Source organism: Onychostoma macrolepis, chromosome 03, assembly GCF_012432095.1.
Source record: "Onychostoma macrolepis isolate SWU-2019 chromosome 03, ASM1243209v1, whole genome shotgun sequence".
NCBI classification, from domain to species: Eukaryota; Metazoa; Chordata; class Actinopteri; order Cypriniformes; family Cyprinidae; genus Onychostoma; species Onychostoma macrolepis.
In genome coordinates this window covers 19,684,607-19,707,131 of record NC_081157.1, presented here as the reverse complement: position 1 = coordinate 19,707,131, position 22,525 = coordinate 19,684,607, and the positions used below count along the sequence as shown (strand labels likewise).

The 22,525-nt window shown below is 39.8% G+C and overlaps 1 protein-coding gene across 4 annotated transcripts in view; it reads left to right on the top strand.

The window, feature by feature from the left end:
* LOC131536483 (uncharacterized) overlaps positions 1 to 22,525 on the top strand; it is a 43,167-nt gene that overhangs the window by 8,248 nt on the left and 12,394 nt on the right. The gene's annotated exons all lie outside the window — the stretch shown is intronic.

The following is a 22,525-nucleotide window of genomic DNA, read 5'->3' as shown; positions in this document are numbered from 1 at the left end:
GAGAAAGAATGACATACTAGAGAATAAAAAACAGATTTTGACTTTGATCACTCCACATCAAACAAGTGGCACAGTGCCATGTCATTGCACTGTGTACAAGTGCATGGTGTTCAAGAAATAAATATATGCAGGCATGTTTTCTATTATCTCCCTAATAAAAAGAAAATGTCAAATACAATGTAACATTGCTCAGAAGAACAGAGCTGCTCAAGGTCATATTACAGCTGCCACTGGTCCGGTCTTAAACTGGCAGTCTCGCTCAAGTGTGCTGATTCAGTCGTGAAATGAGGCGATGTGTCCGCCCAGTGTACTTTAGCTAAAGCCTGGGATAAAGAAAGGCATAGAAATCCCCTCAGTTGAGGTTAAATCCTGTCATTTTAACCTTTCTCAGATTTCCAGCAGAACATCTGCAGTGCAAAGGGCAAAGCAAAACACTTTTCTCTACCAAAGGATTACACTATATTGAGCAGGCAGGTGGCTGTAGAGAATGTAATACTGCCCAGTATAAAAAAATAATAATAAAAAAATAAAAAAATTATAATAGATTTAATAGAACTAGATTTTTGCATTTTACGATGACGTGTGCTAAGATGCTTAGATGTACAAAGAGTCGCCATGAGGGTGCTATATGGGTATTGCTAATAGGGAGGTTGCTGTTACTAGGATATAGTCAGTCATAAATAAATACATTTATTATTATTATTATTATCATTTAAACAAAATCTTAAGAATAAAAATAGCATATATTGTAAATATATTTTGATGAGTATCATATTTGATACATCAGGCTTTTGTGGCTCATATATTATGATAGGAGAATGTGAAGGCCATTTTTATGTACACATATACATACACACACACACACACACACACAATATAATAATCACATTTTAATATGATTTTCTAAACAATTATGTATGGAAAAATCAAGTAAATTAAAGTTGCTTCAGTCAGTTTTCATATTGAAATAATACTAACAAAGTTAAATTTATTTTTATGTTTACATTATAAAAAGAGAAAGTGTAAAATGACCTCAAGGTGGACATTTTTACAATTATACTACTTGCTAAAAAGTATAAACTCAATTAGACAACAGAAGGCATGTAGTAGATTGTACACTACAGGGTTTTAAGGGTTAAAACAGGGTTAAAAGGCTTTATAGGGTTAAAACAGCCCGTCCAATCCATGACCTCCCCTTTATGACCTCTTCATAGTTCAGACAGATGGGACAGTACATTTTCTGATCTTTTAAGCTCATACCACACACTGGAAAGTTATGCATGGACATTCAAGAGTCATGACCTGACATTTTTCATTGAAGGACAGATTGACCCAAACCGTCTCAGTTTGAACTTCAATCAGTCAACATTTGCTCTGATTAAAGTATCATGATAATGCAGAAAGGGACCCAGGTAGTCAGGACCATATGATGTGGCAATCCTGTGGGCAGATATTATACAACCATTTAGCACCGACTTCCTGTCAGACAAATGTAAGAAGTGGCTGTTGTGAAACCGGCTGGGCTCAGCCACAGCCACAGCTGCCGTGGGCTGCTTCCTGACTTTTTTCTACTTGTGTTTATATATGGGTCAGTGTGGGACGGTCTCACCTCCAGACTCACATTCGACATCATCGCTCAGACGGAGCATGACTGGAGCGGAAGGGAAGGAGCGATGGTCTGCTGAAAACAGCGGACTCTGTGTCTCATGTGTTGCCAGTCACTGGCATGTTGTGCTTGGCTTGGGTTCTCCCTCCTGTCCCGAATGCCCCATAATTAGACAGGAGCGGATACTCTCTCAGTAGGAAGAGGTTAAGATGGTGTTTGCTTTATGGTTTGTGTGGAATTAGAGGGCTGAACGGTCACAGGAAGTGACAGGAAGTGACAATACCCATATTAGCTAAAAGGAAAGGGAAGTGACTGAGAGCTACACTACTGGTCAAAAGTTTGGAATTATGATTTTTTTTTTTTTTTTTAAAGTGTTTTTGAATGACGTCTCTTCTGCTCACCATGGCTGCATTTATTTGATCAAAAATTACATTTTAAAATAACTATTTTCTAATATTAAATATTTTAAAATGCAATTTATTCCTGTGATGCAAAACTGAATTTTCAGCATCATTGCACCTGTTGTCAGTTGATCCTTCAGAAATCAGTTTAATATGCTGATTTATTATAAGTTATTATTGGTGTTTTATTAATAATGGTTCTTATTATTGTCAGTTTCGAAAACTGTCTTTGCTGTCATTATTTACTTTTTCTGGAAATAGGAATCCTTTGTAACATTATAATTGTCTTTACTATAGCTTTTGATCAATTTGATGCATGCATGTTTTTTTCTTTCTTTCATTTTTTAAATAAATCTCACTTACCTCAAACTTTTGAATGGTGAAGTATCAAAGTTTTCACAAAAATATATTAAGCAGCACATTTTTTTATTTTATTTATTTATTTTTTTTAACGTTGATGATATTAAAAAATGTTTTTGAGCAGCAAATCAGCATATTAGAATGATTTCTGAAGAATCATGTGACACTGAAGACTGGAGTAATAATGCTGAGAATTCAGCTTTGAGTCACAGGAATAAATTACATTTAAAATATATATTTAAAAAGACATTAGTTGTTTTAAAGTGCATTTCACAGTATTACTGATTTTACAGTATATTTTTGATCAAATAAATGCAGCTTTGGTAAGCATAAAAGTCTAAAAACATTGAAAATTTTGAATTATTTTATGCTTTTGACCAAATTATGTTGTAAAACATATCTGGTATCCTTTTAGCTTGTGGGTTTTAAAATTCAAGGTTATTGTATAAATAAGTTCAGAGCAGATAACCGGACAGTTCAGCTTTACATTGTCTCCTAATCAGGTGTGACAGGATGAAGAGACAAGCAATAAATCCTATCTCTTCCATTTAAGTTTTTGTCCTAACCATCTGTGACAAGCGACGTGACAAGACGTGTAAGGCCCGTTCACAGTGACATTGATTAAATCAATGCAGGTCACTAAGTCTCTGTACTCTGTGCTCTGTTTCTAGTAGGTGTTCATACTCTGACGTTTCAGGTGGTGGCTCATGTGAAGTTCACTGTTGTCATTCTCCATCGTGTCAATGCACAATTTTTATTAAAACTCTGTTCAACTTTGCAGATTGCCAAAGGTCACTGTCACTCATGTCGCCTCAAATGACCAACTGTCATTGAAAATAAATGACTTCCAGTCCTTTTGTTTCTGCATTTCGCTGTCATTGTTGACGCCCCTGTAGACAATCACTGGCTATCTATTCCTGTAATTGTTTGACAAAGTGAAACTTCAGTGGTCCAGAGATTCTTCCTCGTAACTGTAATATGCAATATGTTGTAATTAGTTGTGGTGTGTGGTGAGTCATTAGCAATCCCAGACTAGGTTATTTTAAGCATACAGTTAGACATAATCTTGTGAAAAGAGAAGTACACTTAAATGTGAAGGCCACTTCACAAAAAGGCCACTTAAGTGTACTTAAAGAGAGTACAATTTCAGGACTATTACTTAACACACTTAAATAAACTTGTAAAAAATGCACTTTTTAATAACATCAAATAAAAATTTTACTTTAAAATACATTAAAATCATGTTCCATATTCCATTAAAGTATACTTTAGTTGACCACAAATCCTTGTCAGTACATTTAGCAGTATATTTTAACCATATTTCAAAGGCAATACAATTATGAAATTACATATAAAGTGCACTGAAGTCCGACTTAAATGGTTAAAAAAAAAAAAAAACTTAAATGTGAATTACAATACATTTTCATTTGATTTTGATTAAAATGCAATTACAACCCAAATTCCGGAAATGTTAGGACATATTTTAAATTTGAATAAATTGAAAACTAAAAAACTTTCAAATCACATGAGTCAATATTTTATTCACAATTTATTCACAATAGCTCATTTAAAAAAAGTTGGCGCGGGGGCAACAAAGGGCTGAAAAAGCAAGAAATTTTGAAAAGATTCAGCTGGGAGAACATCTAGCAACTAATTAAGTTGATTGACATCAGGTCTGTAACATGATTAGCTATAAAAGGGATGTCTTAGAGAGGCAGAGTCTCTCAGAAGTAAAGATGGGCAGAGGCAATCTGTGAAAGAGTGCGTAAAAAGATTGTGGAATACTTTAAAAACAACGTTCCTCAACGTCAAATTGCAAAGGCTTTGCAAATCTCATCATCTACAGTGCAGACGGATCCTCAGACGACACTGCATCACTCATCGTCATGATTCTGTCATTGACATTACTAAATGGGCCCAGGAATACTTCCAGAAACCACTATTAGTAAACACAATCCGCTGTGCCATCTGCAGATGCCAACTAAAGCTCTATAATGCAAAAAGGAAGCCATATGTGAACATGGTCCAGAAGCCCCGTCGTGTCCTGTGGGCCAAGGCTCATTTAAAATGGACTGTTTCAAAGTGGAAAAGTGTTCTATGGTCTGACGAGTCCAAATTTGACATTCTAAATGTAAAATAAAAACTCCCCTCCCCTCCAGATTACATATATTTCAGCAGGACAATGCAAAACCACATACTGTAGCTATTACAACAGCATGGCTTCGTAGTAGAAGAGTCCGGGTGCTGAATTGACCTGCCTGCAGTCCAGATCTTTCACCTATAGAGAACATTTGGCGCATCATTAAATGAAAAATGCATCAAAGATGACCACAAACTATTCAGCAGCTGGAAAGCTATATCAGGCAAGAATGGGACCAAATTCCAACACAAAAACTCCAGAAACTCATAACCTTGATGCCCAGACATCTTCAAATTGTTTTGAAAAGAAGAGGAGATGCTACACCATGGTAAACATGTCCCCGTCCCAACTATTTTGAGACCTGTAGCAGGCATCAAATTTGAAATGAGCTCATTTTGTGCATTAAATTGTAAAATTTCTCAGTTTAAACATTTGTTATGTTATCTATGTTCTATTGTGAATAAAATATTGGCTCATGTGATTTTAAATTATTTTAGTTTTCATTTTATTCAAATTTAAAAAATGTCCCAACATTTCTGGAATTCGGGTTGTAAGTGTATGTCGAAGAGATAAGAAATCTTTCAAATTATGCCAACAAATCCAGAGGGAAAAAGAAAGAAAGCAAGAAAGAAAGAAAGAAAGAAAGAAAGAAAGAAAGAAAAAGAATTACAATATTAAATTTATATAATAGCGAATATATTATAAAAAATTCTGATGTGAGCACAAGTAGCATCCATGCAAATTTAAATAAAACATCCAAAGTTTTCTATTGAACACAGAACAGAGTGCCAAAATGACCATAAAATACCATAAACATAACAAAAACACCATAAAAATGGTCCATACAACTTTTGCACATGTTTTGTGCAAGGAACAAACTGGAATATTACGGACCACTTTTATAATGTTTCTTTCTTTCTTTCTTTTTTCTTTCTTTCTTTGTACACTCTAAAAAATGCTGGGTTAAATACAACCCAGTGCTGGGTAAATATTGGACAGAACACATGCTGGTTGTTTTCAATCAATAGTTGGGTTAAATGTTTAACCCAACCTTCTGGGCAGTAACTCAACCGCTGGGTCTAAACAACCCAATCGATAAGTTTGTCCATATTTTACCCAGCGCTGGGTTGTATTTAACCCAACATTTTTTAGAGTGTATGGAAAGAGCTGTGTTAAGATTCTCCGTCAGAAATTCTCCATCTGTTCAGTTTTGGGTGAACTTTTTCTTTATAATAATAATTGTGATAGGGACGGCTAGACACAATCAAAATCAAATTGATGCTTTAAACATTAAATCTATTTTGGACTTCAAATGCTTTCAAAACCGATTGGTCACAGCTATCACCAAGGGACACATAGTGAAGTGTTGAATGTGTTAAAACTAATGCTTAACAAATGTGTAATCGAAGACAGACTCTTAGACACCTGAGACTCAGTCTTTTTGTAATACATTATATATGCAGTTTATTACAAATCAGTGTATTTTTAATAAATCCCTTTAGTCTTGAGGCCTCCACATAATTTTCTTTTTGTATCTCCTCAGTGAATTGATTAAATATTGATCTGCTTTAATTTGTCATTTAATGTTTAAAAAATTGCCTGAACCCAAACTGTTTAAAATGAACTTCATCACATATTGATTTATCTTTAGCTGACACCGAGGTCATCTCTTTCTCTACCTATAAATCAATAAGTCTTTCGGTCATTGCTGTTTGTGTGTGAGACTGATATTCCTCGTTGGCCTGATGGGTGTGAGTTAACCAACCAACCTAGACAACAGTTTTGATTCATCCAATCTCTACAGACCTTCTTCTTACAACAGCTGACTATAGGATGTCTTCTCGCAAAATGAATGAATTAATGAATGAGGCATTTATATAGCGCTTTTAATGTGTATTGCAATACACCCAAAGCGCTTTACAATCATGTGGGGTGTCTCTCCTCAACCACCACCAAAAGAACATGTTCTGGTTTCCATTTCACTGAGGAGATTTGTACCCTCCCATATTGGTCATCCTGGCAGCCTCTACTATGTCATGATGGCCTGGTGACCACATCCTGAACACAGACCAGTCAGTAAACAACAAGAAGGATTAGTTGGTTCCTGTGGCTATAATGTCACTTTTGATAAAATAATCTGGATTTACTGTTTACTTTCCTTATGCTATCATACTCTCATAATACAGTGTTGTGATAGAGCAAATGCTTATATGTATAACCTAAACACAGGGACAAATCAGTAACACACCTTTGTGCCATTGCTGAAACAGATCCAAACACGTTGGAAAATACCAGGTATGGTTTACTTGTTTCAAAAGTAAATCATACCTGGCATTTTCCAATGTGTTTGCTGCTTCTTTTATCAGTAGTCATGGAGCTTTTTACCGTATTTGAGCCCAGTGTAGTTGAACATCTGATGTTAATAACATTACACAAGACAAGAGTTCTGTTTTTCTGATTCAGTTCAAAAAACAAGAAGTTAATACTGAGGGAGTTTTTTTTTTTAATAATTCATTTTAAACAGTTTGGGTTCAAGTCATTTTTTTAACATTAAATGACAAATTAAAGCAGATCCATATTTAATCAATTCACTGAGGAGATACAAAAAAAAAAATAATTACGTGGAGGCCTCAAGACTAAAGGGATTTATTAAAAGCTGGAGCAGAACATTTGTTCGTCTCAGAGCAACACTGCAGTGATTCACTCCTAAATGATTCATTGAGTCAATAATTAAAAAATCCATTTATAAAAAAAAATCCATTTGCTTTATTTCCATTTTGAATGAACCGTTTGAATGAATGATTCAACGAATCACTCATTCACTCATTAAGGAACTTACCGCCACCTACTGGCAGTTTTAGTGTCATATTTGGCAAATGAGAATGCATCCTAACTCTTTCAAATATTTTCAGAGCCATGGCCTCACACACGGACTGACACATATCTGTGTTGAGTCTGACTTATATCACTTCTTGTCTTATGAAAACTGGCAAAAAAAAAAAAAAAAAATCAGAAATGAAAAATGGTGAGAAAATGATTTGAATAAAAACATTTCCATTTTTTTATTTTTTTATTTCAAGGTATTTTTTATTTCTTTTTTTAATACCGACAGAATGACTGTACAGAGGAGAGTCTAATTGGAGCCTTTCAGTCAGAAAGGACAACGAGACACTTTTAGAGCTGGATTCTGCCCAATACGGCGCCCTGTGGGTGAAAGTACACTAGCAGTCAAGTGTAACTCATTAACCACAAGGTCAAACTGGTTCAGAGGATCCTGATACAAGCACAGCCTGTATACATTACCCCTGTACAATGACACATTTGAGTTTCTTTTAAAGCTGTTGGGGATAGCCTTCACAAGTGGACAACAAAAACAACCTTGATATGGTTAAAATGGACTATGAATATTTCTTCCCAGAGGCTAATATTTTGATATTTAGAAGATATACTTGTAAGAACAGATAATTATGCATGTAAATAAGTACAAATGTGTTTACAGTAATTGGTTAATCCTAAAATAAGAGTTTACTATGGGCAGCATCAAACAACCAATCAAAATGAATCAAGCAATAGTTATTTTGACATGCAAAGTGTGCCGTTTGACCGTCCCCTCTTGTTTTCGTGTTTACCTGTAGGGAGTGTCTCAGAGAAATAAGGATGCTAAGATGTAAAAGGCTCATTCAGGTTAATATTTCTTCATATGCTTCAACTCTGTGCTGTGTTCAAATGCTCCAGTAGCTGTTGTTCTTGTTCAGTCATTGGGAATCTGTTGAGGCATTGGATAAACATGTGAGTGACAGCTTCAACGAGCCAAAAGTGAAGAGCCAAATCGAAAGTTAGAGGAAAGAACTGAAGCTTTGACATATTCATCAAAGTAGCAAAAGGAGGTTGAAAAGGTTGATATTGAAATATGGTAATGTCGAGGCGAGCTATTTCGGCTTTCAATATTTATGAAAAATGGGGAAAAATGAGATTTGTTCTGTTTGATTCAGCATTCTGTTAGTGCACAGTGACATGCACCTCCTTTCTCGAACACTCATTTCAAAGCTCACATCAAGATACGCTGGAAGTTTTCAAATCCTATGCATTTGCAGAGGCAAAATACTTGATTTAGATTTTCAATTGCACATTATTCAATTATCAGACACATTCTGACTGATAAACACATTGTTAATCCTGATGCATTTGATGGTAAATGGCTTTAGATGACGTCTTGTGTCCACACTGAGGGTCCTTTAATACTTGCCCTAAACTGTTCTAATGAACTGCAAAAAGGTCAAGTATAATTTAAGAAGGACGTCTTTGGGCTGGCTTATTAAAAACTAATTGGTTCAGATTAGCATGCTGTGAATATGGTTAATGGCCTTAATTGTGTTAAGAGCAAAGCCATTAATCCTGTTCCATATTCCCCAGCCTTCTAAATATACACATTTTTCTTTCTTAGTGCCCTTGCAACATGCTTAAAAAATGTACATTTTAACATAACAACAACATTATATATATATATATATATATATATATATATATATATATATATATATATATATATATATATATATATCATAATTTATTTATATAATATTTATTTATATAATTATTAACATGCATGTACACAAATTTTACTATGGAGATTTTATATATGTTATATATTTTTATAAACTGTATAAATAGAATGTATGTATGTGAAAATTATATATTGCTCTATAGCAATATCACTGATTGGACATATGGGAAAAAAAAAAATATACTGCACTTCCTTATGTATTCTCAAATGATGTACAGTATTGTGCTAAATAACATTGCGTGCTATAACATTGTTTGTAATTTCAGGAATAAAATAGCCAGATGTCTGAGTGTGGAAAAGTAGCAAATATAAATGATGAAGGCATTGTAAAAAGTTTTCAAGGCAATTTTAATGTGAAACAAACAAAAAAACAAAAACAAAAACAGACCTACTCCTGAGACATTAAAAAACATGGAAGCACTCTACTACATAAAATATAGGAAATGCAATTACTGAAATTATTGCTTAACTAAACTTTAATCACATGAGTTGTTTAAATGTTCTTCTTGATTTGGAAAAAAAATGGTCTACCTGGTCTCATGGCATTTACGTACCTGGGTGCACTTTTTAGCGTGACATGAAATACGTACCAATAAGTACATATCACTGCAGTTTCCAAAATAAATGAACACTTTCACACAAATTTACAGAGTTGCGATTAATAAAGTGTAATTTTCGCACAATTACTTGAAGAATATCATGCTATGACTTCAAAACAATATTAATATGCTGGGAGATTTGAAAACGGATGGTTTTGAACGTTAACATCGCACACATCCAGCTTCATAAATATGGATTTTCATAGATAATAAGTTTGTTCGGTAGCTCACGGAGTACGGAGACGGACTTAGAAGACGAATTCCGGTTCGAATCCCGTGTAACTATGGTTCGACAAAGCAGTTAAAATCTGCATAAAAGCAAGTTCAAATGGCACAGTTGCATCAGCTAATACGTTTTTATATCAGTTTTGCATTTGTTAACACTATCGGGTAGGTTGAGGGCTGGATTTGGTGTAGGGCATATTTCCAACACGATAGAGCATTAACTTTTAGCGACAGTCCCCGGATATTTGAATTCTGAACCGCCGCAATACGTATCTGAAGCAACGTAATAAAAAAACAGCAATACGTACCAATATCTACGTAATAAAAACGTGCCAGGGTTCACATATTGAACCTGTGTTTTAGCGCCACTCAGTGGACATTTCTATTTCAAACTGCGGCAAAACATGCAGCAAGGTACGTAAAACGGTGTCGCACAAAAAGTGCGCAGAGGTACGTATTTTTATGAGACCAGGTTGAAAATGGTGGTGACGAATGGTCAGCATGGGGAGTTGGCAAAATTGTCCCAAAGAGGTGTTTGTTTTGCACTTAAAAACAGGTAGATAATTAGAATGAGTCACAGCGAGAGGTGCATGCTGGGATTCAGTGGAGTGAGAGTCCATGCTGGTGAAGAATGTGTCCATGCTGCTTGTGAGTCCTACTAGAGGCAGAAGAATCAAAGTATTCACTGCATGACTCGCGTTTCAAAAGAAAGAACAAACAAGATTAGTGAAGCAGAGATATTTCCCACCACTACATAGGCTACAGGTGCGCATGCTGCACCACCATCAACTGCATCGCCTGGCTGAACCTCTCAACAATGTCCATTAGTTCACACCACATCACTTCTGTTCCCTTGTGAAAAAAGAAGTACACTTTAGCATGACGTGTTTCAGTGTGCTAAGCAACATGCAGCCTTTTTTGTTATTGCCAGCAGGTAGCTCTATATATATATATAAAATTCTGTCATCATTTACTCAGGTTGTTCCAAACTTGCGTGAATTTTTCTTCTGTTGAGCACAAAAGAAGACATTTTGAATAATGTTGGTAATGTAACAGTTAATGGTAGTCATTGACTTCCATAGTGTAAATAAATAAATAAATACTACTATGAAATCTGCATCTGTGAAACTATTCCTTTATGCGTTGTGCTCAATGCTCAACACAATACAGAATTATGTGAACTAAGTATTGTTTGTACTTTTTAGATTATAATTATCTAACAACAAGCAAACATCAGACTGTAAGCGTTTTGTGACAAAAGTGAGTGATTGTTAACAGAACTAGGTGTTTCAGATCAGTCAGGAGGTTTTAGTGTGCTGCTTTAGGGGATGTAGACAATTGTTTACTATGTTTTAAAACAAAACTAGTATTTTATTCCTTCCTCCATAGCACAGGAGAAAAATGACAATAACCTAACGTTGACTTCTGGTTTTGGTCCATCATACCCACTTGAGTGACACACACCCTGAGGCTCTGCAGTCACTGTTTAAACCACCAGGCTTGTTAGGCTGGTCCGGTTTGATGATTTTAGAGGAGTTTTGGAAACTTGTCAGTTGGTCAGGCTAGGGGAAAAAAATAAAAAAATAACTAAGACCGGAAAAAAAAAAAACCTTTAGGCTGGTCTATGCTGGTTCAGCAGAGCTTATTGTATAACAGACACCCCAGATAACAAACAGGTAGCAAACAGCAAAGAGAACAAAGTATATTCACACAATTATTATTATTCCTTATTAATTATTCTCACATAAGTATTCATCTTAAGAATTGTTGACAAAATTTGCACCACATTACTGTTCAAAAGTGACTTACTATATGCTCACCAAGGCTACATTTATTTTATCAGCAATACAGTAAAAACGTCTCGGTTACGTATGTAACCCTCGTTCCCTGAAGAAGGGAACGGAGACGTCACGTCGGATGACCGATGAATTGGGATCTCGCCAGAGAGACCAATCCACCAGTGTAACTAAGCGAGCCAATGGACATTGGCATGCGATCATTGCATCCAGCTGCCGCTGATCACAGCGTGAGTATAAGAGGCAGCGGGTGCACCGTGACATTCATGCTTCGCTGAGGAGCCGAGCGGTGACCCGGCCGCTCAGCGGTGGTACAGCAAACTGTGGCGACGGACGTGACGTCTCCGTTCCTTCTTCAGGGAACGAGGGTTACATACGTAACCGAGGCGTTCCCTTTCAGTCGGTCACTCCGAGTCACGCCGGATGACCGACGAATTGGGATCCCTACCAAACGCCACAGGAGCTGCCCTTCCAGTGCCCTGTGTAGACCTCTTGATCCTTCCTATAAGGCAGACGATAGGACCGGGCTCTACACAGAGAAGGTCAACTACTGTTGTTCCTTGGACAACCCAGACAGTAGGACTTGGAAACACTGGGAAGCATGCCCTTCCGTTTGGAAGAGGCACACTGCGAGTCACCTCCTTCCAGAGGGGTTAAGTGGCATTTAGACATGTGAAGTAACCCCGTGAGGGCCCTATTGCACATGGAAGTCTCTGAGATGGCACAGGCTGCATCACTAGAGATGGCAGAACATGGTCTGCCAGGAAACACGGCTCTAATAAGCATACCGTGGAATACACATATGGGATCCCGGCAGGGTCTCTCATATGGGCACTAGCCTCACATCAGATTTCAAGAATTCATTGGCTGAAAGGCCTGGCGCGGACGCTCCGCCACGTCCAGACGCGGAGTGCTGGAGGACTCGACAGGGTTTGCCTGGTTAAGGAACTCTCTGGAGAATTAGGCGAAGAACGCCGCAAGCCGACTCTGAGCCGGGCCTCTCAATGCCACTACCCGCTTGAGGTGAGAACACAGGAGGAAACCGGTTCGACACGCAGGCTATAAAACCTAGCGAGCGTGTTAGGAGTCGCCCAACCCGCAGCTCTACAGATGTCTGCTAGCGAGGCACCACGAGCCAGCGCCCAGGACGATGCGACACCCCTAGTGGAGTGAGCATGCAACCTGAGCGGGTAGGGCACACCTTGTGCTTCATAGGCCAAGGTGATGGCATCCACTATCCAGTGGGCCATCCTCTGCTTGGAGACAGCCTTCCCTTCTGCTGTCCTCCGTAACAGACAAAGAGCTGTTCTGAGGTCCTGAAGCTCTGAGTTCTATCCACGTACTGTCGCAGTGCGCGTACAGGACAGAGCAAAGCTAGGGCTGGGTCTGCCTCCTCCAGGGGCAGCGCTTGCAGGTTCACTACCTGGTCCCTGAAGGGAGTGGTAGGAACCTTGGGCACATAGCCGGGCCGGGGCCTCAGTGTTGCACTAGAGTCAGCCGGCCCAAACTCAAGGCACGATTCGTCGACCGAAAATGCCTGCAGGTCCCCACCCTCTTGATCGAGGCCAACGCAGTCAGGAGCAGGGTTTTCATAGAGAAACTTCAACTCAACTGACTGCAAAGGCTCGAAGGGGCAGTTTGTAGGGCTCTTAGCACCAATGCCAAATCCCAAGAGGGTAGGGAGGGAGGCCTAGGCGGGTTTAACCTCCTGGCCCCCTAAGAAACCTGATAACCAGATCGTGCTTCCCACCGACCTCCCCCACGGGGTCGTGGTGAGCGGAAATAGCAGCAACATAAACCTTAAGGGTGGAGGGGACAACCTACGCTCCAACCCTTGTTGCAAAAGGAAAGCACGGCTCTGATCGAACATCTCCGGGGTCCTCACGGTGAGAGGAACACCATTCGACGAACAGGTTCCACTTCAGCGCATAGGCCCATCTTGTGGACGGTGCTCGTGCTGAAGCAATAGTGAGAGCTACCTCCTGGGGCAGATCACCTAGAACCTCCGCTTCCCGTCCAGGGACCACACATGGAGTTTCCACAAGTCTGGACGCGGGTGCCAGAGGGTGCCCCGTCTCTGAGAAAGCAGATCCTTCCTCAGAGGAATCGGCCAGGGAGGGGCTGTCGCGAGGAGCATGAGTTCCGGGAACCAGGTCCTGTTGGGCCAATATGGAGCCACTAACAAGACCTGCTCCTCGTCCTCCCTGATCTTGCACAGTGTCTGTGCTAGCAGGCTCACTGGGGGGAACGCATATTTGCGCAGGCCCAGGGGCCAGCTGTGTGCCAGTGCATCCGTGCCGAGCGTTGCCAGTTGATATACGCAACGGTCGCAGTGTTGTCCATACGGACCAGAACGTCCTTGCCCCGAAGGCGCCCTCTGAGGCGGCTCAAGGATACCTGCTCCAGGGGCACTCCTGCCCGAAGGAACGAGGGATCTGTCCACGGGCTGAAGGTTCTGCGGCAGGCCGGTGTAATCTGAACCCGGTGAGTACCGCGTTTCCACGCCCACCTCGGGACTCGGCCATGGAGCCAGTGCTGAAGCGGTCTCATATGGAGCAGACCGAGCGGAACTATCGCCGCAGCTGCAGCCATATGCCCCAGGAGCCTCTGAAAGAGTTTCAGTGGGACCGCCGTCCTGCCTGATAAAGTCTTGAGGCAGTTCAGCACCGACTGAGCACGTTCCTGGGTGAGGCGTGCAGCACGCAGCTCATGTAGAACCGCCAGGTCGTGACCACCCTCGTGCAGGTCTTTCAGGGCTTTGGCCTAGTGGACCTGCAGTAACGCCATGGCGTGAAGGGCAGAAGCCGCCTCCCCACAAGCTCTATAAGCACTGCCAGTTAGACCTGACGAATACTTACAGGCCCGCGAGGGGAGACACGGGTCACCCCGCAGAGTGGTAGCGGCTGTTGGACATAGTTGCATGGCCACAGACCACTCCACTGAGGGGATGACCGCATACCCCCAAGGCGGCCCCACCATCGAGGGTGGTGAGAGCGGAGGAGCCACAAGATTTGTTTCGGGCAGTAAAAGGTGCCTTCCACGATCTTGTAAGCTCCTCATGCACTTCCGGAAAGAATGGCACCGGGCGCTGAGAACCAGCGCGACCCCCACCGAGAAACCACTCGTCCAGCCTCGAAGGATCGGGACGCGTGGAGGATTCCACACGAGCCCGACATTCTCGGCGGCCCGGAAAGCATAGCCGTCATCTCTGGGTCTGGCTCGGGACAACGCTACCACACCCGAAGCAACGCAGCCGAGTCGTCATCCCCAGAGGCGACTCGCTCTCCGATGCAGCGACCGACATCTGGTCGCCAGGGGAGCACCGAAGCGAAACAGGCGGTATATCCCGCTCTGCAGAGGTCCCAGCCCGCTCAACGGCAACCCCACCGGCTGCGGAGCGCCTGAGGGTGAGGAACTCCTCTTGGGAAGCCCTCACTGTCACCCTCAGATCACCTCTGACTCCACCGGATACAGCGCCGCCCGAACGAACGCTGGATCGCGGCAGAGGCAGAGGGACTCCGCCATGTTTGACATAGCGGAGTCTATTATGCAACTCGAGATGGTCATGTCCCCACAAGAAGAACATGAACCATCCACGAAAGCTTCCTCAGCGTGCTGAATGCCCAGACACGTGAGGCAGCAATCGTGACCGTCCTGAGGCGCCAGGAAACGACCACACCCAGAAACGCACGGGTGATAAGACATCTTTAAAAAGACGTGATCACCCGTGTTGCTCTTTAGAGAAATTTGCTCTTTATTAAGTGCTGAAGCACGCAGGGGAGCTGGCCACCACACACTCCGAGTGTGACTGTCTTCACGGGAATCAACCTCTTCTCCCATGAGACCGCGACCACCGCTGCTGCTCTGTAACGCCCGCACTCGCTCGCTCTTCTCACTCGCAGGATAGGAGAGCAGCAGTGATTCACCGCCGCTCGGCTCCGAAGCGAAAGGATGAATTAATGCGGTGCACCCGCTGCCTCTTATACTCACGCTGTGATCAGCGGCAGCTGGATGCAATGATCGCATGCCAATGTCCATTGGCTCGTTTAGTTACACTCGAAGTGGATTGGTCTCTCTGGCGAGATCCCAATTCGTCTGTCATCCGACGTGACTCGGAGTGACCGACTGAAAGGGAACAGTAATATTGTGAAATATTATTGCAATTTAAATCAGCTGTTATCTATTTAAATATATTTTAAAATGTAATTTATTCCTGTGATGCAAAGCTGAATATTCAGTATTATTACTGCAGTCTTCAGTGTCACTATTAGTTAATTTTATTATTATTATTATTATTTTTCTTAATTAAAAATCATACAGGACTCACACTTTTGAATGGTGGTGTATATTTGTTAAGGAATTTTCAATGTCTGTAAGCAGCCTTAGATGATTATAAGCTAAATTGTGTTTCCAACTCTAACCGCCATGTCTGTAAGTGTTGAATTCAGTGCACAAATATCTCTAGAATGGTTGCCATAGAGCCGGATTCATTGAATTAATGCATTATTATGCTGTAATTAAATTGTTTGACTCGTTTCTATAGTTTCTAACATTACATTTAATTTACAAATTAAATAATTCAAATTAGGAACAGAGCATTACACAGTTTGTCTGTAATATTCTGATGAAAACCTTGCTTCATTTCTCTTCTGAAGAAATTAAATTAAACATTGAAATATGAATCCAAATGAAGCTGGCCAGATGCATTGTGCGATGCCTTTTACAAATTACCCTTCGAAATTAATTCTGCATTTAAAGCTGTCATATAAGAAACTATTTCATCAAAAAAAGCTTTCTTCACAAAATTGAATTACAAATACAAAATAATTATTATAATTTCCATGATGATAAACTGACGTCATATATGTAATGTGATATTTATTGAGGATTAATGTCTGCTGTTTTACTACTATTTTTAGTAGATCTGTAAGCAGTATACAGCGTATAATAACCCGTTAACAAGTATTAATCTAGTATTACATCCACATCACAGCTTGCTGATTTCCACTTGTTTGGAAGTGGATGGGAAATGTTGGGCCAGCAGGTCTCTTTTATACTCAATACTGTCAAAATGTAGTGTGTGTGAAATCCTTAAACGCTTTATGCCATACAGATTCCTGCACCATACACAAACACACAATGATGCTGATAACGGGGAAAAGTGATATTCAATATTGCTCAGCTTGCTGAAAATCTTATCGTTCATGAGAAACTGAAGATAAGCACTGCAGGAGCTGCTGGCTAATGCACTCTGGAGGTTTGAAAGTGGGAAAAAATTGAACAGATGTTTCTGAATACACCCCTAAGTCAAAGGATCACATTGTGCCACAGCTGTAGAATATCTATATAATTATAGAGCTGCAAGATAGGGAGGATTTTATAATCGGTAAGGTGGATTAGTACTGCTGTGACCTGTTATATGCAATATAATTGACTGTTTATCATTTTTCTCTCAAATACTTGCTGAATCTCTCTGACAACACTGATGAAAGAGAAGTGAATCTGGTTCTCTGATAAAATAAAGATCTGACTGCCAGAACTTTGATTGACAGGCTTAATATTTGAGCAAGTAGGCTACATAACCAGCCAGTATTCAAAACTATCACCTTACTTTAGCCCCATTCACAACGGTTAGCTTATAATAATGTTTTGTAATTTGAGTGGTACGGGTAGGTTTCCGCTGGAAATTTGAGCATGGCACTGCGTCATTACGTCACGTCTGTAAACATAAACAAGTTTTCCTGGCTACTAGGCTATAGCATGTGAGGATCCTACAGGTGGCGGATCATTTATAGCCTTTTCTCACAGCAGCTGGAATAATTAAATGTATCATTTTGATGGCGGATTGTAATCCAGAAAGGATTATGTGTTTATATGAAACACATATGAATGAAATTAAATATTATTCCAGTTTTAAACGTGCTTCTGATTACAGATAGCCTGGGATTACACAGGATTTATATTTTAAATAAAACCAGTTCAAAGGGAGCATAGTTTGCTTTTTGGGTTAAAAGAATTTCTTAACATGAAATTCGAATGGTATGACAACTAGATATTAGACTGTACAGAAATTGAAATCTACACGCTAATACACACTATACTCATTGTCATGCAATGCTGATGTTGTTAACATTAATAATTTGAGAATAAAGTATAACAATAATAATAATTTGCATGGTTAGATGTGATATGAGCTAACCGATCGTTAGATTTAATCACCATTGGTAGCGCGATTTACTGTAATAATTTTTTCCTCAGTTGGGCAGAACAAGCGTGGCAGACTTGTTACTTGCTTGTTCAGATGGCAATATATGGTGAGAATTCTTATTTGGGTCATATATTCCAAGACGTAGGCTAGAATCTGTGATTCCTGAGTACAGTATCCACACCGGTGCAGTGACTGACTGCCACACATTCGCCTCAAAACATTAGATTCACCCGGGCTGGAGCCGTGCTGGAACACCGGATCACAAACCCGCGCACGGAAGATAATTCCGCACAGAGCTGCAATTCCAGGTTTTCAAACAGAGATGGCGACAAAGAGGCAAAACTTACGGACTGCAGCTTTAAATGCAAAAAAAAAAGAAAAAAAAAAAAAGAAATTTGGAGTACACCGAAAAAAATACTTAGAAATTGCTAGTAAATGTCACAAATTACAAGGAAATGGCAAGTAATGCAATGAATTAAATATGAAATTGTGAGGTAAAAAGATTGAAAAGTTTCTTGTAAAATGAACTCCAATAATGTTTGGAAAACAATTTTTTTTTTTTGGCCAACTTAAGCAGGACTTAAGAACATATATGTAATTTCATAATTCTGCTGTTTTTGAAATATGGTTAAAGGATTTATGATAAACTAAAATGCACTTTAATGTCATTTTTACTTAAATTCATACGCCAAGTATTTAAATATATTTGTAAATACAAGTATGTAATGATAAAGTTGAAATGTAGTACATTTTAAATATCTGTTGCATTAAACATTATAGTACAGGTACAGTAGTTTGATGTGCACTACATGTGGAAATTCAGTACTATTAAGTGTACTTTCTTTTCACAGGGGTTATAGTCATTGAGCAAAAATGGCTTAGAAAAGAGAAGTTCTAGCAGCATTTGAATCAAGATGCCACTTGGTTTGGTATTTGTTTTAATTATGCAACCAAAGTGTAGCGTAAGGGTCCAAATCATTTTGGGGGCCACTTTATTTTGGATTATTGTGAAAATGAGTACATGTTTTATGAGGAATAGCATGAGTGCTTATGGTACTGTTTTCGTTATTAGAATCATGAAATTACTAACAGGTGTTAGGACTGCTGTTGGTCATTGGCAAACTAATATAACTGTTGCCATGGGTGCTGTGACAGCATATGAAGTTTAACTTTTTCTGCTGAAGTTCTTGCTGTCTCTGTGACAAGGTGCATCTTTATTTTTTTCCCCCATTTTTTCTGCTTGCTGGAGGGCTGACTAGCAGGTAGAGGTGCTGTCACCATTAATGTGTCACCCGCTGAGCATATAACTTAATAATTTGACACTGAGATGGGATGTTTTTGGTTAGATTCAGTATTGGTTTTGCATGCCTGATCTTGTGTATGATTTACAGGAGTCATTTGATGAATAGAAACATATATTATTTTCAAAAGTAAGTTCTGGCTGGCTTTAAAATAAACTCTGTAAACACAAGGTTAATGAATTTCTCAGTTCTGTGTAATCCCCATTTGCATTACGTACACAAACGGCTCCTACATCTCTTTTCTTTGCTATTAGCCTGCTATTGAGGCTGATTCCACGGCTTTGTCTTTAAAGTTGTTTCCGTATCCCCAAGGCTTTTCTTGTTTGGTGTGCGTGTTTCTCTTGAAGCCCTGGGGAGAAAACTCAAGCTCACAGTGATCCTACATGCTGGGGCTGAAATTGTTGAGAAGCCAAAAATAGCCTCCCTTTGGGTTTGTGCTAGGAAGCGGCACTGCACAGCGCTGATTGTTCTACCCATATATCTCACATTATAAGGAAATGCATTTAAATGGCTTGCTTCTAATGTACCTATAAACTTATAATGACAGGTCTTATGAAGTGTAAATGACAAAAGCAAGGACCTTTCCTGCCTCGTCGTCGTACTGATAGAGTCCAAAGCAGAGGGTTTTAAAGGAGAATATTTGCATGGAGTAATAAGGAAGGAAAGCTAAGCCAAACTGCAATTAATTTACTCCAGATCTGCTGTAGCATGGCACTCTCTCTTTCTCAGCAAGGAAAATAAATTTTATGTTTTTATATTTTAACCAATTTGATTTGTACTGGAGTTTCCTAGATTGGCTAAGCAGCTCTGCTAAGTAATAAATCCATTCTCTTACTGTGGCACATTTTGCTAACCTTGTGCATTCATTATGCACATCTGATTATTAAGACAACTCCACGGAACATTTTAGGCTGTGATGAATTAACACTAAAATACAAATCTCTTAATGGTTCTGTGCAAAACCCAAGGTTCAGCAGAGAGACCTATTCTGATTTATTGTATAGGTTCCTTAAGTTGACTAACCTATGTATTTAAAAAAGCCTTGAAGTTATATTATAGATTTATCAGGTCATTGTATTGGTTTTATTTACAGAGCCGTCCATTAAAAAGAGGAAGTGACACCTAAAGCATCAAAAGAACTTATGGCAACATAAGAAATTAAAATTATTTTCTAATGCAATCATGGGGGCTTAAAAAAAGGTTCGTTTCTGAAACACGTTGAAAACACCAGTGAAGACGAGGATCGTTTTCATTTTAAAACGAAAATGCACTAGTGTAAACAGGGTGTGTAAAAACATCTCCACTCACGTCATATAGGAACTCTAAAAGATTCTCCACTAAAGGTTTTCAGTTGTCTCGTGGGATGTTTTCCGATGGCATTAGGTTAATACATTTTGGAAGCTGTGTTTTTAGAGTAATGATGCACTTCAACAATAAAAGCACATACTCAGATCCTCACAGAGTACAAATAGCCTGATCTACAGGCCTTTCAGGTGTGGAAGAGTGATGCTCTCCTGTTCTGCTTTAAGCCAAACTCATTCACAGATAAAACAACTCTCAGTTTCACAGTACCAATGCAATAAATATTTGAAGGAAACCGAACTGTGTCTCTGTAAGCAGTCAGGTGATGGAGACGAGAGACTCCATGTGGAATTATTACTGCATGATACTAATGAATTTGTCAGGATTTTGTGCATGCTCAGCTACAACTGAATGTTGCAGTGCTGTGCATTTAAACACTACTGTGAGGGTCAAAGTTAAAAGTGCTGAATTTGAGTATCTGAACACAGACAGATGTCAAGGGGCTCTGTTCACATTCAATCATCCCTGTTGACCCCTTGGATCACAGTTTGACAGGAAGCATGTTTGCTGTGTGTACATTATATCAGGATGCCCAGTTGACTTTTTGCCACTCCTGTCAATGATGGCAACTGTATTAAAAATGCAAAATACAAAACATTAGATCAGATTATCAGAATGTATCATGCAGTAGTTTCTATCTAACTGCCATTGTTAACTGCCTATCATGTCATTGGCGCTTGGCGAGTGTTCATTTTGGACCCTGTCCATGTACATTTTACCTGGGGTGGTGGAGATGTGCTGTTTTTTAAATGTAGGAGTGTCATGCATGTGTGTCTGTATGTTTTTCTGTTTATGTTGCTGGTCACTCTGAGGTCTGAGGTTCAGGACAGGAATGCAGACGAGTGGGCGTGAGTGGTCAGCTGTGGCAACTTGTGGATTTCCCCTCCTTCGGTTCATCTAAACCTCTGCCTTGAGAAAAACCACTTGCCTTTACTTTCCTTGGCATCTGTCCACCACAGGCTGCCAGGGGGAAAAAAGCAGCTTTCAGAAAGAGGTTTTGGAACGGTATGATATTTACCACAGCTGGTGAAAGAGTGGCATCGGTTCTAATGTCAATGGGAGGTGCAAGGAATTGACAAATGCCCCTTTTGATTTTCTGTTGGCTGAAAGGTTGACCATTCTGTTGTCTTTGTAGATGAGGTGGGGAATATGGAGGCACGGGGAGCGATAGCAGCGCAGGCAGCAGCATTTCTCTTAATTACACGGGGGACCGTTGATTGACGCGACTCGCCCCTGCAAGCTGGGATTTCCGCCCCATGTCTGGTTCCACCTCGTGACTTGGATGGGGTCAGTTCCAACCCTTAGGAGCCCAGCTGGAGAGTACAGAGTTATAGTAGCAACAAATGTCACTGTGAAGAGAGGTGATGTGCAGGAGCAAATTTAAATGTTGAGGAAAGAGAAAGGAAGAAAAGAGAGTGCCCAGAGCTCATCTAAATGAGAACAACTCAGAGTTAAATGTTATAGCTTTGAGGTATCTCCTTCATAGCTCAGAAGACTTAATGGCTAGGTTTAATTTGAGTAGCAACTGTCTCTGATGTTTCTGAATTGATATAGACACAAATTGGCCATGTTCACACAATAAGATTATAGTGTTCTAAAATTAATGCCCAGTTCAGTCATGAAACTCTATATGGTGAAGGCTGATGGATTGTTAACGCAAACTGATGATATTCACAGCGTTAAACTACTTGGCACAAGCTGATTGGTTCATGTTGCATACGCAGCCAATTAGCTTACTGCATTACATTTAAATGGCTGGTTAGCATCCACTAGAGAATTTCACAGTGCGCTTTCAGAATTCCTCTGAAACCCTCCACCTCCCCAGCTCCACCTGTATAGATCTGCTATTGGTTATTATACATGCTACTTGTAAAGCAGCAGTATGTCTTAAAGTGCCCCTATTATGGATTTTTGAAAATTACCTTTCATGCAGTGTGTAACACAGGACTAAATTGGTTCTAAG